General features: G+C 36.3%; 1 protein-coding gene and 1 pseudogene across 1 annotated transcript in view; one reads left to right on the top strand and one right to left on the bottom strand.

The window, feature by feature from the left end:
• Positions 1–15,557, bottom strand: part of LOC149528225 (uncharacterized) — a 33,858-nt gene extending 18,301 nt beyond the window's left edge. The window contains exon 1 of the mRNA XM_089808572.1: positions 15,364–15,557. The gene's annotated coding sequence lies outside the window, so the exon portion shown is untranslated. The remainder of the gene's footprint in view (positions 1–15,363) is intronic.
• LOC149528226 (prolycopene isomerase, chloroplastic pseudogene) lies at positions 6,307–7,601 on the top strand (annotated as a pseudogene).
• Positions 15,558–18,326: the final 2,769 nt, after the last annotated feature.

Genomic DNA, 18,326 nt, shown 5'->3' with positions numbered 1-18,326 from the left:
TTGAAAGGATTTTGCAGCAAAGGCTTGCTCAGTGGACGTGGAACTGGAGCTGCTACCAAACTGTTGTTTCTACCGATCTTGCTGAAGCAGTAGGGTGCAGAGATCAGTGACCTTTAGATCAACACCAGTAGATGTGATGTTGAGAGTCTCGATAAAATGCTCATAGGATTTTGGTAAACTCCGAAGAGTGATTACCACAATATCCTCTTCCTCCATCTTGCGACCGATGGCAAGTAACTGATCACGGATTTCCTGAATCCGATTCAGGTGTGCCTGGAGCGAGGTGCGCTCATCCATGACAATAGAAAACATAGTGTTTTTCAGAAAGAAGGCTCTGTTCTTGTTGGAAGTCTCATGAAGACCTTTTAGATGTGTCCAGATTTAGGCAGTTGTCTTGCCGGATGGAATTTGAGAAAGCTGGTATTCAGCTACGGATAGTTTGAGAAGCATTACTGCCTCTCGATTGTTCAAATCCCATGTATCTTGATCAGGACCCGAAGTAGTCGGACGCTGCCTAACACCCAGAACAAGTTGATCGGTGTTTAGATATTTGAAGACTGCGATGATGCGCTGCTTCTAGGTTCCATAATTGTGACCATTGAATTTGGAATTATGCTCGAGCAAAATATTTGTCAGAGATGCCATGGCACGTTTTTCAATGAAAACTGTGAAAATTTGTGAAGGCACGTTCTTCAAGGCAAAAATACGGAAGACCCAAAGAATCAGAGAATGACCCAGAAGAGAGCTCGAAAAACCCAGAAGGAATCTGCTGTCTTCTTTGGATCCGCTGGCTCGAAAATTGAGGCACTCAAAAAAAAACGGACGACAACCAAGTTGAGCTCTCGAAAAACCCACCAAGAATTTGCAAAGAAAATATTTTTTCAACCCCAAAAATTAGGGTTTCAAACAAAACCCTAACCGTCAGATTGGAGATCAAAAAAATGGCAAATTTCTTGAAAAAAATGGTCGAATCTACTTCCCAGAGCACGATGACAGACTGAGACGGAGCTAAAAAAGTCGTGTTTGACCGCCAAACGATTGGCAGATTTTGTCAGACGCGAACTGCGCAGGTGCAAGCTTAAAGATGCGATTTCTCTTTTTTTTATTAATTGCGAGTTGGAAAAAAAAAATCTTTGGCCAGAGTCGCAGAGGAACAGAACTGGAAATGGAGGTCGCAGCTAGGGCTACCGTTCCAGTGACGCAGAACAGGTGCTCTGAAATCCGTTTTCTTACCTCACAAGGGCCCCCAAATGGACGCGATTTTGAGAGCAGAGAGATCGCCAAAAAATGGACGCGATTTTGAGAGATGATTTGTAGACAAACCCGAATTTGGGATTTTTCCTATAGACCGAAAACCCTAGGCGGGTTTCTAAGAACGAGCACCAAGAAATGCACCAAAAAAAAATTCGAAAAATTATGCACTGATAATTTCAAAAGAAATTATAAGTTTTCGAAATAATGTACTAGCTCTGATACCATGTTACAAGATTCAAGAAGAGTTGGCAGATTAACGGATTTCCGGATGATTGATTGATTAACAGAGGAACAAATGTGTTCCTTATAAAGAATTACAAGGACGTTGTTTCTAAAAGAAACAACGTAGACTGAAGACGGAATTAGAAACAAAACTAGAGACAGGATAGGAAACATTCCTATCTGGATTGAAGAAAAAAGAGACGGAATAGGAAACATTCCTATCTAGACTGAAAGACGGACTACAGACAAGTAGTTGACTATTATAGAAAGTATAAGATATTATCTTAATACTCCTCAAATGCAAAGAGGAACTGGTCCACCTATAGCTTCATCCTCTCTATTAAGAAGAACAAACTTACCTCTAAGAGAGCAGAGAAGTTGGTTGTTGTACATGGTTTCTTGCGACTCAAAGATTGCAAGACATACGAGCACAAAGAGAGCCCAACAACACAATGGGATGTAGAGCCAAAGGATCCAACTCAAATTGATGAGGATGGCGATGCAGTAGAAGTCAATGTAGGGCTAGTTTGTGTTCATTTGGAGGATCAGGGTCTTACCCATGAGGAGCCTAGTAGTTCTAGTGATGAGGACTTCAGTATAGGGGATGATTAGAGAGCTCCCACCCTTACATTCTCATTATTGACATTTTGTTGATTATACTCACTTTGATATGGCCATGATACATTATTTCATTTCACTGTTTCATGCTACTCAACTCATTGTCATCATGATCATCTTTATGATATATGATATTCATATTTGAACAATGAATTTTGAATCTTTCATCTTTGTCATTTGATAAATTGATAGTAAATGGTTGACTTACATGGTACTATGTATGGTTTAATTTTTCATTTATCATTATCATTATTATGTTTAAAAGTTTTAGTATTTTACTATGAGTATGTTACTAAGTTCAATGGTCATTGGTAATGGTTATAAAGTTTCAAGTTTCAAGTTTGAACTTATAGTTCGTGAATCGCATTTCAATTTTCTATATTCAACTATATTTGTAATGTTATATTGAAGTATCATTTCATAATTAACATTTCCAGTCATATATGCATACTACACAACCTCCCACTCTCCCCCACTACACCGCCGCACCCACGCCATACCCAAATTGAGGCCCTTTTTTCCCGCACCCAAAACTCATTTCCCGATGTCCCCTTGCACCCCCACGCCAGTGTAACACTGAAGATATGTTAACATGGGAAACCCTTGATCAGAGGGAAAACCCCAATGCAAATGATGCCCACAAGATGATGTACTAATATAAAAGTTTCTTGAAAAAGGACGTGACCCTGTTAGGAGCCAAATAAATACAATCGGTATATATGAGTCCCTGTTAGAAGACTTTGAATCTCTGTTAGAAGATTCCAACCCTGTTAGGAGTTGAAAAGAAGACAATTGAACTCACTATCCAAATTGCTCCATAACAATACCAAGACAAATGAACCCACAGTCCAAATTGCCTCAAACAATTATTCAAGATAATAGATCTAACAGATGAACTGACCAAACAGCAACTTCTTTGCCAATATAGTTCATTTGAAGTCCACACTGATCCTCATCATCAAACACTTCTCTAATCTTCACACACTCGCATTCAAAGCTCACGTAACATTACATCAATAACATATGACCACATATGATCTCGCTAACTAAAAACAATACTTACAACCTGTTGGTTCCAAAAACCGCAGATTGGAATCCTACGAGCCTTGTCTGCTCGATGCTGGGATATCCAACTAGTTAAGGCCAACTTGATGGGATTGATCGATGCGATCTAAATCCCCTACACTTTCGGCTCTGCAAGACCGAGGTGGGTGTACCTAATCCTAGACGAAACACTTAGAGCCAAGACACTTAAAACAGATCGATTAGAATGCGATTGCGACAAAAGCTTTCAAAATGGCAAGAATTATTGAAAACTTCAAACTTTGCAATTTGTGAATAAATGGTTGTATAAATGTGATAATGTTTTAAATAAAGAACAATTATAAATTAATGCAACAAATGAATATATTATTTCTTCAATGGAAAGAAATGAAACAATTGCCAGCATATGAATTATGAATTAAGAGTGAAAGACCAGTGCTTAATTAAATGGGCAATCAGAGTCTATTATAAGTTGAAACGTACAACTTTATAAAGTTTAATATATTAAACTATAAACAATTTTAATAATTCAAACGCGACGGATCAATTATATAAATGCAATTTAAATTAGTCTAAGATGCACTTTAACTCTTGCGGAGACAAATTAAACATAAATATGAAAATAATTAAATATTTCACAATATTTATGTTTATCTAATTTAAAATGCAATAACGACCCAGTCCACTTATCTGAATATTATAATATTTATAAAAAATAATAAAACATTTATAAAGGACATAACTTATTAATAATTTAAAACTCCGAAATTTAAAATAAATAAATTTGCCAAAAATAAAATCGCAATAAAGACACTCCTCACAGATGATCTATTTACTGCGAATCTATCCAGACCGCATAAAAATTTGCTCGCAATCCAAAATCCAAGAGCTTGGTTCAAAAATTCATTCCATTTCTAATCGAATAATAATACATCATGGGTGCATCAATATAGAATTTTAAAATATGCAAATGAATATGTATATAGTCTCGTCCGAATTTTACATCTCCAATTTATATAGTCTCAAGGGGTATCGGTTACTTTCTCAAGCGTCGTAACTCTTCCAAATAAATAACTGAAAATTAAATCAAAACAATTGTAACATGGTGCGTAATATAAGTTTACTATTTAGCTCTAAAAACCACGATATCAAAGATGATGAATGGAATGACGTGACTTTAAAGGTTAACAACTGCTTGGAGATTTTGAACATTCCATATGACTTTGTCCCATCCGACTGTAATGATCTCACGAGCTTCTGCCTTCCTCCAATCAGCGTTGTTTAATTTGAAGATGGTGATTGTAATGTTCTAACCTTTATGCCACATCGTTCCCTTATTACCACCGTGATTGGTGATATCGCAAAAGAGAAACACTTCATCATTTGCTGTGAATGGTCAAGCAGCTCACTATTTTTTATGCTTAAATATCCTTCAACATCGCCACTCTTGGTTCAGTCTTTATTCCAAAACTTTGTGTTCACTGTGTTTCCATCATTCAACTCATTCTGCCTGTCTCAGAGCATCCGTAGGTTCTGCTTCCTGAACACTGAATAGATGTTTCATACGCATACAAATCTGGAGATGAAGGATAAATAAAATTTCTCTGTCTGGATAAACAACCATGGTGTATGTGCAGGGATTTCACATGTGTTTTATATGTTGGAAATGTTTCATTGATTTCTTCCTATCCGTTTCCATGGTGGTGCTTCAATGTCTGCAAACAGAGAACAAAAGAATAATTAGATATTGATGAACTCAGTTCAAAATTTTGAACACCTTGTGCAAGACCACCAACAGTGTTAAGGAAAGCCCCAGGTAACTTTAGGTCCTCTCTCCAAAATCAATGCCGCCTTCAATAGCACTCTGTGCCAAACTAAGTAGTTCATATATCAGAACTCGTGGGTATGGGCTCATTCCTTCTCAAAACTCTGAGTTCAGACCAGGCTACGAAATCTCTTTGAAAAATGAATTACATTATGGGATTGAAGATTAATTCTGTGCTGTATTTGGAGAATTCTAATGGCATCTTGATAATAACTTTATATTGTTTTGACACTGCCTCCGTAATTTCATCGTATCTTTTAATTACTGCATATATTTGCCCTGAGAACATTTCATTTTCATGTATATCTGTATCAAATATATCAGATTTGTGGATTGTTGATATGCTGTTAGTGTACAAATTTCTGAAGCAAAGATCAGTAGACCTGTTGCTACATGAGGCTTGAATTAATACAAAGCTTGGAAACATCTGTGTCTTCATACTTCTAGTCACAAAATATGCTCAAATGGATACCTAAAACTTTGAATTTTTAGGCTCCATCACAACCAAGGAAACATCTTTCCTTTATACCAAGTCCTACTAACTAATTGAGTTGGCCTTAAGGCTTTCCCAGTGTACAAAGAATAATATAGGACCATCATAAAATATTACATCTAGATTCCACAAGTTACAATATAATTTACATCAAATACAAAACTCAATCGGCCTCCAAGGAATAATCCGCACATTATCCTTCACAAGTCTTTACAGAATGAAAACTAAATTTCACCATCTTGAACACAGCTTCACCAACATGTCTCTAACCAGTGTCCAAGCATGCTGAACAAGCTTTAACCTCGCCAAAAAGACACAACACAAACAATGGCATATAGTTGCTTGTAAACTGTCCTGTAACCAGTCCTCTGAAAATCTTCCATAACTCACTGAAAACTTCATAACTTTTTCCACACACTTAACCATAGCATCTATATGTAGCCAAGAATACACTGTCACCCGTACTCAAAAAAACTCAGCAACCAAAAGCCTCGCCGAACAAAACTATCTCTGCTACTATGCCAAAACTGTCCAAAAAGTTGATATATTGACATCAATGACAAACCAAGTCATGAATGTAACACATAAGCACTCAATCATATCCCAAAGCATACTGGCAATCTCCATAAGGCATTCATGTCGACAAGGAGGCACTACATGATGTTTTTCACCTTCCAACTATAGCTATGCTTCTATATGTTCCAAATAATTTTCTTTGCAACTAAAGACTCATTCTCCTTAGATGCACGAAATTCCAATACTCGCTATCATTACAAATATCTTCCTCATATTATTTACAATAGAACGCCTTAATTTCTAAGTGGAGCATTACATTCAAGAATCCATTGGTATGCTGAACTCTTGTCTTTGCTTGCCACAAAATGTCGGCGACATAGCCTAGAAGTATATTACAGATCCAGTTTTACTCAATTTCATTGATGATGAGTCCTTCATTGTGAGCACGATAAAGGCTTTGACAACACCAATGATAAATGGTAAGTACGGTTCTATGTGATAAACATTTTGGAGGGATAAATTACCATGTTGGTGGTGTGGGTGGAATTGCCACAAATCTAGCTAAAGGGCGTACTCGGTAACTATGGTATGATTCTAGACAAGAAAAATAGCACAAACATTAAACTGGAAAATGGAAAGGTTGTAGGAGTAAGGCTCTTTCGTGGAGAAGAGTCTTATGCCAAGAAGATCATTTCAAATGGAACACTTTTGGATGACTTTTTAAGATCAAGGGAACTTACTAAGAGGAGTTTATATGTGAAAGCACCCTTATTTTTTTCCATTCACTTAGGAGTGAAAGAGAGTACTTTGCCACTCGGTACAAATTGCCATCAATTTATTCTTGAGGATGACTGGGGTAAACTCCAGGAACCAAATTAAAGCAGCTTTCTCAGTATTCCAACTATCACTGGCTCCTAAGAGTTTCCATACTCTTCCTATCTTTATTACTTCTTGGATTGACGATCGGAAGGACCTATCATTTGCAAATTATAATGCTAAGAACAAAGTTGCTGCTGATGAAATTATTAGAAGGTTGGAGTACACACATTTTCCAGGCTTGAAAGAAGCATTAACTTTTAAAGAGGTTGGTAACTAATACACTTAGACATTTCCTCGCTCATGAGGATGGAACTTATTGATCTATACCTTACAAAAATCCGAAAGGGCTACTTGGGATGCCATTTAACACAACAGGTCTAGATGGATTATATTGTGTTAGGAATATAACTATGTTCATCAACTTATTCAATTGGATTTATGGAAAACTGGTTGAATCAAATACTCATTGTAGAGATGTTGGTGATGGATGTGGAAGATGTGAATGTACTCATGATTCTGTTTTAGGAGAGTTTTATGAGAGTGAAATGGAAGCAATGGCTCATGAGTATAATAAGCTTTTGACAAGCCAATTAGAAAATCAGTGTCGGTATTATGATTCATTAATTGTTGAGGCCAAGCAGCAGAGAGAAACTGTCATTTATGAAGCTATAAAGAACAATAAAAACACGGAAGTGTAGAAATAGCAAGCCAAGCTTGACAAATGCACAAAGGGCAATGAATCCTTGGTGAAGCCAACAAGAACTTGATTGCTCAACAGGAATTACGGAAGAAAATTGTGGTGGAACTTGATAAAAGTGATGAAAATGCCTTACAGTTTGACAAAAGATTGAAAATGCTTGTTCTAGTAGCAAAACACAAAAAGCAATTACTAACCCAAGAACCACCATGGTATTAAAGCCTTAGTAATCATACAACTATGCATTTATAAAATATGTTAGACGAATCTATTGACGATGCAAATGGGAAGAAGAGGAGATTCTTTGTGCAGATTCACAGGTATGTTAGATGAATCTATTGAGGCTAAAAATGGGAAGAGGAGATATTTAAGCGTTCTAGCTATGTTAACAGATTCATGCATTTGGTCTATGGAACACGAGTCCATATCGGGTCCAAATTCTCAAACTGATCTGCATTGGATTAAGGTCATTTATGGACCTTGCGCAAATCCAGCACGGACCTGGATAGATACCACACAAACTCATGCAAATCCACAAGGACCCACAGGCCAAAAAAGGTTAGTAGACCCAAAACAACTTTAAGAAACATTTTTAGTTATTGTTTTTTGCATGAACCCTAAACAACCTCTTTTACTTGTTTTAGAACTCATTTTACACTCATTTGCTCTCTCATTTTGCTTTCTCATTCTTGCAAGTTTGAAGTCAAGTGATTGAGATCCAAGGAGATTGATTGTGGAGTTGCAAATTCTTTCCTAAAGGCAGATTTGAGTGTTGAAGGTATGCATTTGAACTATTTTTGTTAGTTTTTTTACATTGTTTAAAGTTTTTGTAAAGTTTCTAATATATTCTGAATTTTGTAGAAGATTTGAAAGTTTTTTTTCATTTTTGTTATAGATTGCAAATGCAACAATGAGCAGTCAAAGCTCAGTGGGTGGGGAGTGATCTCAATTTAAAATTGATAAAGGGACTCCTTTATGGTGACATAAAACAAGAATTTCACAATGTAGTGGAGTTGGGGATTCATTTGGAAATGTAATTTCTACAAAACACAATATAGAAGCTCCTACTCTAGAGTCAAACTTCATTTATTCAGACCTAGGGGTAAAGGGATTAATACGTGTGTGGGCCCAAATAAGAAAGGGTTGTCACCTAGGCAAATAGAAACCTTTGCAAAAGAACAAGAAAATGTTGACAAAATTTCAGAAGGGAAACAGGGTGCTTATAGTGGGAAACAAAAATCAGTAGCACCACCCATTCACCAAGCCTCTAGACATTCTTTCCTCCCTATGCCTTCTAGGGAGGATGATGATGTAGAAGAACCACAAATCGCCACCCGCACGAGAGGCCCATTAGAAAGGCATTTCAAAATGAGTTGAAAGATATAGCTGATAAAAAAGTTGAACGTTGCCTCTTTGTGAATGGTGTTTCATTCAACTTATTTAGATCATCTTATTGGAGGGAGATGGTGGAAGGAATAAATAATGCACCTTCTAGTTACCATGGCCTTGAATATGAAGAAAGTGCACCACCTTATTGCACAATAAAAACCAACTAAAACCTATAAGAGATTCTTGGGTTCAAACATGTGTGTTTATTGTCTCAGATGCATGGAAAGATTGCAAAATCTGTCCTTTGATAAATGTTATTGTTGTGTCCCCCAAAGGAGCAATGTTTTTGAAGGCATTTAATCGTGAGGGGCGAGTAAAAGGTGTTGTTTATTGCTTAGATTCTCATTGATTCCATAGAGGTAGTGGGTAGTGATAATGTTGTCCGAGTTATTACGGACTATGCAAAAGTTTGCAAGGTTGCAAGTGCATTTGTAGAGGCTAGATATTATCACATCTTTTAGACACCATGCACCGTCCATTCCCTCAATTTGGTGATGCAAGCTATTGGTAACCAAATAGATTAGGTGAAGTGAATATATGAGGGTGAGGAGATTAAAAATTTTGTGACAAACAACCATATGTCACAAGCAATTTTCAGAACTTTCTCCAAATTGGTATTATCGAAAGTAAATTTAAAATTTTTATTGATTTAGTTTCATTTATAAAATATCATTTTATGTTGCATTTTACATAATTAAATGTGTTACTCACTCTTAACATGTTTTTAGGTGGTTGAAGCCCAGTTTGCATCACGCACAGATCGTCCTTAGACGACTTTTGAGGGTGAAGGAAGCATTGTCACAAATGATGATTAGCAACCAATGGGTCATTTGGAAACAATCCAATACAACAAGTGAAGGCAATGATATTGAACGATGATTGGTGGGCTCGGGTGGATAACATATTAGAATTCACTAAACCTATGCTTAGGTTTGACACGGATCAGCCATGCCAAGATGACATCTATGATGCCATGATCACCATGTTGGACAAAGTCAAATTGGTGAGTTATAATACAATCCTCTATCCTAGTTTATTATTATTTCACATTAAGAGATAGCTAAATTTTTTTAAAGTTTTAATTTACATAACTTAAATCAAGATTACTTATACGAACATCATTTGTTATTTATATCCTAGATCATTCAAAGGAGAGAGAATGACCTTGCTGACACCTTATACAAAAAGGTGGAAGAAATTGTTCTTCACTGCTGGAAAAAGATCACTAGACCTTTGAGAAGCTATGCTCTCTCCCCCAACTATTATAGCCTAGAGGTATTTTCTGGGTATAGTGGCACCTTATAGAGATGTTGAGGTTGCTAGTGGGTATAAGAGGGCATTTGGTAGGATCTTTAGCAATCTAGAGGTGGGGGCTAATGTTAGGACAAAATTTGGATTATTCATCTTCAGAAAAGATGCAAACCCTAATGTTGTGAACGATCAAAGCAAAATGGATGCTATTACATGGTGGCACCTCCACGAGCAAGATTATATGCACCTCCAATCACAAGTAAGTTTTTAATTTCAAATTTAAGTGTTTTTTATTTTATTTTTTGGCCACTTGCAACATATGTTCTAACACTTAATTTTGTTTGTTTTCTCTCCAGTTTGCAAGCTCTTTTTCTACTTAGTGGAATTGGAGTAGATACTTCTTTATCCAGTTAGTGAAGCATAACAGATTGAGCTCCAAAAAAGAAGATTTGGTATTTGTTTACAACAACTTGCACCTCATATCATGTAAGGATCCAAAATACAAGAAGGGAGAAAAGACGCTTTGGGATGTCGCACTCGAGTCTTCTAACTTGGATATGATGATTCAAGATCTTGCTAGAGCCACACTCCCTAATGTAGATAAGGAGGATGACACAACACCCTCTATTGCTAGTGGAACCGATTTTGGTTCGAATGATGATGAAGATCTATTACTTGCAACCACTGAAGACCCAATGATCCACATTTTTTAGATAATCCATTTGATGATTGAAAACACTTTCATGATTATTGAATCATGTTTCAAACATTATTGAACTATAAGACCTAAGTCTATGTTAATTTATGAATTCGATGTGATGATTTTATGTTGAATCAGAATGTTTATCTTTGACATTTGGCATTGATGAATGGCCAAGCATCATAGATTCATAGCATGAAATGATTTAGTTTTAGAATGATGCATATTCTCTTTTTTTTTTACTATACACACACAGACACTCACAAATCCTTACAAATCATAATGGGAAAAATATCACAAATCCACAAATCTGCTTCTCGAACCCAAATCATAAAAATGCTGAGGAAAAGCATTCCTTGTGGACTATGTTGTTCCCAACTCAAGCCATGAGACTTAACAATGCATTGAATGTGCTTTCCTTGTTTTAGCCAAGGGGAAGAAGACTTAGAACATTATTGGGTAATTGCGGAGTCTTCGGCTTGTTTTCTATTCTATTATGTTCTTAAGTTGTGTGCACACCTTTTTATTCAACATGAGTTATTCCTATCCAAAAGACATGAGTTTCCCCCATTTTATTACTTTAAGTGATTTTATAAAATCATGTGAAAAAAAGGCAAAGGGGTGTGGGTTTTCAAGGAACCAATTGGCTCATTTATAGGGTTTTAATGTGGAGCATTGGATTAAAAAGTGGTGAACCAAGGGTTGAGATTAGTTAATCTCTTTGGGAGTTATCATATAACCATCTAGGGTTCTTTTACTGCTCTTATGTTGTGAGTTTTCTATCTAATGCTGCTGAAATCTTGGCTTAAGGTCTGAAACTCTTGTATATCACTAGTTTCAAGGAGGCATATTCACCACCGTAGTCAAAAGAGTGTGTTTAACCCTAACACATCATCTTTTTTGGGGCTATAATTGTTTATTAGGTTTGGCGGTTGATTTAGAGGTGAAAGTCAGAGTTAAAGGTCCAAACTTGAGTTAACTACAACATGGCATCTTCATATATTCTTATCATTCTTGGGAACAGCAACAGAATGCATGAATCAATCAGACCTAGTGCTACCTTTCTTGGGAGTTTGATGCCAAATATGAGGGTGGCAAGGGTTTAAACAAGTATGAGGGATTTTGGTATTTAAATCTGCATACTTATTTCGTATTTAACTCAAAAAAGAAAATATCATTGTAATGCATCTCTGAAAATTTTGGGCAGAAATAGAATGATTTTCCTAAGTTTTGTAATACAAGTTAACAGAAAGATCACTAATTTGATCATAATTCAGAGTTTAATGAGGAATTTCTTCTATGCGAACAATATTCCAGATTTTTCTGTGCCCTAGTTTTGAAAATACTGTTGTTCTTCTGTTGTGTCTATTTGGAAATATTACAAGTGGAGCCAAGATAACCAGTTTTGTCTGAGATGCTGCTTATAAGAGTTATAGACGAAAGCTTGAACTCATTTTTATTAGCATAAAGCACTAATAAAAAATTTAGTTTTTATTTTGTCTGTTGATTCTGTAGATTGGAATGATTTGAAGCCACCTAGACTGCTAGAAGGCTTCCATATGTAGAAGCTAAATGTATGACATCCCTATCAATGTTCCTATTTGTGTTTTTTATAGGATAAATGTTGGAAAGAGAATAGAATGCAACGCAAAATGATCCGGCCACATACAAATTCCCAAACAAAAAAACTCGCCGAAACCATGACAAGGGACTAAACTAAAGATTTTGCAGAATGGGCCATGCTACCAACAATGACGATGAAAAAAAAGACATGGTTTGAAAGAGAAGTTTACAATATCCCATCAAATAAGAAATTTGTTTACATGAACTCAACGAAAATCAAATGAAAATGTCAAGGTTTTAAAACTACTCTATTAAAAAAAATGCAGCTTTTTAAAGTTAGTTATCAATTGGGAGTAAGAATTTGTTTTCAGGCAAAGGCCAAGGATTGTTTCAACAGCCTGACTGTTGTCTTTCCTAGCGTAAAAGTTGGAAAACGTCTACCTGAAGAACCAATGCCCTCATTTAACAATTAAAATAAGAACAATTGTAGAATAAGTAAAAACACAAAAAATATGATCCCGCTGTGTACATTTCAGAAAAAGAAAATGTCACTGAAACCATGGCAAGCAACTTACCTCAAGATTCTGCACAAAATTGAATCTTGTGGTCGACAATGCCGATGAGAAAAAATGGACACGATGGACAGGAACAAACTAAGAACCATTTCCTAATATAAAATATGCCACATCACATAAGAACGATAAATGTGGAAAAGAAACCAATTGCAATCGGAGTTGAAAAGTCAAGATCTCAATCGTTAACCATTATCTAATAAAATAATACAATTAGTTTATCAATGAATTCAGCATAACACTAAGGTGCTGATTTATATCGCTTGAACATTACATCACATGAACTATGGTGTTGAATTACAATGTATGCCCATCTTATACATAAAAGAAAGTACATCTCAATCTTTTAGGATTACATTATCCGATTATCAAAAAGATTACATCAATTGAATGTTACCGTACATCATCACCAAGATGAAAGTACAAGATCATGAGAAAAGTTACTAAAACTCATCATGTGTCCTTCAGTGTATCCGGTCTCCAAAGCCATCAGACATCATCCATCTGCTATTTGAGACGAGAGTGTGGCCCAGGCACTTTTACCTCGCCAACCATGAAGTGTTTACTCCCCCGGGATTCTTCCTGACATGAAGAATACCCTGACCCTGGCACGAAAAGCCTAGCTTTTCGGAACAAGATGGATCGGATGGATCTAATGCAGCCGTGAAACATACTACATACATCCATGTGCCTAGCAGCCTAATCATGGAATGTGGTAGAGAAAAGAAAAGAACACTACACATTCTACTCATATGCAGTGAAAGAAAAACTGTAACATATCTACCCACATGTACATTTCTTTAAATTAAAGCATATCTACTCATATGCACGATGAAATAAGCATAGTCACACACATATGCTACATGTCAGTAAACAGCATACTTAAATGCATTGAATAAATGGCTTGGCCAAACACTAAATTCACCAGCATTACTGAAAAAGAGAGATAAAACTTAATGAATCCTACTTTTCAAAATCTGACAAGTTGAGAAAAGCAAAAACTAAATGCAACCATCTCCATCCTCCCTTATGCCACATTACACCCACCCATGAAAGCGATAAACATTTAACAGACCGACTGCCTATCAGATTTCAACAGTATCAACTTGATAAAAGTTTACCTATCCTAAGTAATGAAGTAAATCACTTGAATTCAGCAAGTAAATATATGAGAACTTCATAGTTCCAGAGCATTAGTTTCTAATTATCAAAGGAAGAATTAAGACATAGTTTCCTTTTAACAAGAAATTGCAGAAAGAGATTTCGCTGCTGGTAAGAGAACCAAAATGGTGTTTCTGTCCATAGTTTTCTTCTTTTCACCCAAGATGTAAGTCTTACATTCTTCTGAACAGTGAAGAGTTTATCTGTTAATGTACAAATCTGTACAACTTCAGAACAGTTTTCAGAATGTAAGGAAAAGTAAACAGTCAAGATTATGTATTCATAAGAACAATTTATTGTTCCTAGCCATAAATTCAAAAAGAAGAATTCTCTATGAGGTTTCTCCTTCAGAAATGTGAGTTCATATCCTAATTAGAACAGGGAGAGCAACTTCATCCCTAACAATGTATTCTAAAATCACACAAGAACGGTCTAACAATTTTATGCTTGTTTTCAATTCGGTAGAGTTTTACATCTGCTATTCAGTTTTCCAGCTGTTGAACAGTAAAACGACAGCACAATTTCTTAATATCACCAGATTCATTTCCCATGTTTCCAGCACAAGACTACACGGTTGCCTGCTTGTTGTCAACACCCCATCCCGTTTAGGCATCGAAACACATCTTTAGTTGCAGTATGAACAATACTAATTGTTGCGGTATCTTCCAAATTTAATCAAACATCCAACACAAAAGGAATACCACCCTCCAAGTTTATACAGGCTTAAGGAGTTATAACGTAGTAATGTGCAAATTTTAACTTAAGGACAACTATACGAGTTGCAATTTGGGAAGCAGATGTATTCAAATTTACAGTGGAGGGCCTCCTAAATTTACAAGCCATGCAACATAGTCGTGCCCGTCAGCTAATTCAGTCCAAACACTAGCATAGTTCATCCTATGCTAAGCAGCTAAGAGATCTCTGCGGTTAGACCTACAAAATTATTCAGAACTGGTTCTATATCTTGCTAAGGAATTTAATGGTGTAAAATTGGAGGATTTAGATATTACGCAAAACGTAGAGACTGGATTTGTTCTTCCAAACAGCAGATTTTCGAGTGTTCATAAATATATAAAAGAAAAACTTAACACAACATAGAGAGGGTCAGATATACTAGAAATTAACGTGGCCGATACCTAAGTAACTCGTTTCAGATATCTGAAAAAGCACAATATGCACAAATGATACGAAGTGTACAATAAACCATCTTAGTTTAAGCATGGAAGAAAATTATGGAACCTGGTTGATTGCTGGTTCAAAACCCTTCCTCTACGCAGCTGCTCTGCTTCTCTTTTCCGTCCTCTCTCCCTAGGCACTGCCGTACTTCCCTAAAGAAAAACCTTCCAGCGGCCGCTATTCCCCCAAAATGCCCGACTGATTGTCTTTATAAAAATTCTCCCCCAACTCGTAACTGACCCAATTATTTGAGCTTTAGGCCTCTTCCTCCCCCATTTTCGAATTCCTTTCCTTTTGAAATTAAATTGCCAATAAAACAATACAAATCAAGTGAAGCGTTCTTACATCTATTAAATATGTAAAATTGATTTCAAGAAAACTAGTAACAAGCGCGCACTCTAATATTTGAATTGTTTCCAAAATTATATTCTAATAGGCAACTCATTAGTGTTGCATTTAGGAAATTAGGAAAGAAATAAAAGAAAAATATATATTATTTCTATGTGGTTATGTGTGTGGCTACACTCGATGATTTGTCCATCCCTTTATGAGAGGCTAACCCTCTCTACCTCAACTATACCCTCGTCTCAACACCTGCAATCACTCAAATACTCGCAACCAAATAGAAGTCAATATCCATCAAAATAAATAACTGAATCGACATCATGAATTTCATAACATCGAGGTATTAACACATGCATCAATATCCATAATTTGCATCATCATCATCATCATGTAACATAACTCATTACATCATCGTCTTAAAATAAAAGCCATTCATCATAAAAATAACTTCATTAACATAATCACGTTTAACATAAAAATGATGTAACCAAGACTTTTCATTGCATTAATTGTCCATTTAATGATACCAATTAACACATCTTAATGCAATAATTAACTTAACCATCAGTTAATCTGTTTTCAAAATCAAGGGTTGACCTTGTTGAAATCGATAGGGTCACCACATAAGCAAGGACAAGGAAAGTCGCAAGACAGGACATGACAGAATCCTCCCACAAATGATTCTTTTCAAAATGACACAAACCAAAACCAATCTTACTACAGCTACAGTTGCTTATTCGATCGATATCGGACAATATCAAGGGTTAGTAGCTACTTGGACTCTTTATTAGGAGCCATTAGTATAGCACTTGCACCAAGATAGCAGAAATATGGACTAAAAAAAAGATTGTCACATGTGGATCTTTATGGCTGCGAGGTTGGGGAAGCATGTCAAAATGTTGATGGAGACAAATAGAGAATTCAGAGATAGTCCTCCCTGCTATATCTGATATCCTAAGACTTTTGATTTTTTAAAGAAATGTATAACACAAATTGAACTACCTACAACTAAGGGTTGAATATGTGATTCATCACATAGCGTACCTAATGAAATGTGTCCCAAAAAATGACTTTTTAAAAATTCGACCAAAGTTTATCTAAAAGCCTATAATAATTGAATTTAAAAGTATAATTTGTTGTTAATAGAATATTGTATAACTATATGAAATATAACATATATGTAACTTTGATCTATATGGAATCTCATTCTTTTAATTCATAAGCTCCATATCTTTAACAATCACTTGTGCAAACATTGCATGGCAGCTAGGGTTTTTGCTAGTGTTGCAGCACCTAGTGAAGTGATGCCTGATGGGGCTTCTTCTAGTTTTTTGGATTTTGTTATTGTTGGGTGGTCTGTTGAGATTCATTATGATTTGGCAAGGGTTTCTCTTCTTGCTAGCATTGTGTTAAAGGTTGGGGGTCTAGCTAGGGTTGTTGTCTTGACTAGTGTAAAGTCGTTTGTTGAGGCTGCACCTAGGGCTTCGTTTTCTTCTAATCATGCACTGTCCTCTTTGGCTGATGGCAAGGTTTCTCTTCCTACTAGCACTGTCTTAAAGGTTGGGGGGCAGTTGGGGTTGTTGTCACAATTGGTGTAAATTTGTCTACTAAAGTTGCACCTGGGGCTTCATTTTCTTCCAATCATGTGTTGTCCTCTTTGGTTGATGGTGCCTTTTAGGGTTGCTTACCTGTCGGTGCATCTATGGGCGCGACGACTAGGATTTTATCGACTGTTGAAGCTTCAAAGTTCTTTGGGGCTTTACATGCTTTTAAATCTAGATTTTCAATTAGGGCCTCTTTGGTTGATGGAGCTTCTATGTTTGCTAGTGTTGACTTACATTATGGGGGGCTTCTGCCTGGCTCCATTCCTTCGCTTAGTGTTGTTGCAACTTTATCATATGATGGCATGGTCTCACCAAGTGTTATGACCAGTCTTTCTGAGGAGGCTAGGTTTAGTGGTGGATCGAGTTTGAATGCCAAGAGGTCATTTCTAGTTGCTAGTCTTGTTTGAATTTCTTTGGACAAGGAAGTGTTGATAGAAATTAAGGAAGCTTCTTCTAAGTTTTCTTCTCGTGGGGTTATCTATCGCTTCATGGGTCTATGGCCAAGTTTTCCTGACTTGAATCAATAGATCTCCACTCATTGGGAACCTCTTATTTTAGGTACGGTTCACATTTTCCCCATGGCTAAGGGTTTTTTTGTTGCTAAATTTGAAAATGTTGAAGATAGGAATTTGATTTTATGCAATTCCTCTTTCATGTGGGAAAACCATTTTATGTTGGTTGTGAAATATTGGTCCCCAAAATTTTCCCCCACTTCGAAAATCTTCAACAAGATCCTGATCTAGGTTAGGCTTCTCTATCTTCCTCTTCATCTTTAGGTTGATACGCTTTTGGATGTTGTGAGAAAGGGTCGTGGAAAAAAACTTATGGTGGATGAGTTGTTTGATGATATGATGCACTCCACTTATGCGCACATCTTTGTAGGAATAGATATCTCAAAAGGGTTACCGAAGTGATTAGGTTAGAACATTCAGAAGTATCTTGGATTTAGACTCTAGACTATGAAGGGATTCCCTTCAGGTGTAGGAAGTGATTTAAAATAGGTCACTTAGCTGTTCAATGTGTATTATAGAGGGTTAGGAGTAATAAGTCTACCTCTTGGTGGAAGGGTGCTTTTGT

This window comes from Cupressus sempervirens, chromosome 11 (genome assembly GCF_028749045.1).
Source record: "Cupressus sempervirens isolate cs-2001-9-10 chromosome 11, ASM2874904v1, whole genome shotgun sequence".
Lineage (NCBI taxonomy): Eukaryota > Viridiplantae > Streptophyta > Pinopsida > Cupressales > Cupressaceae > Cupressus > Cupressus sempervirens.
Note: the sequence above shows the minus strand (reverse complement) of the source record. Positions and strands in the feature narration are given on the sequence as shown.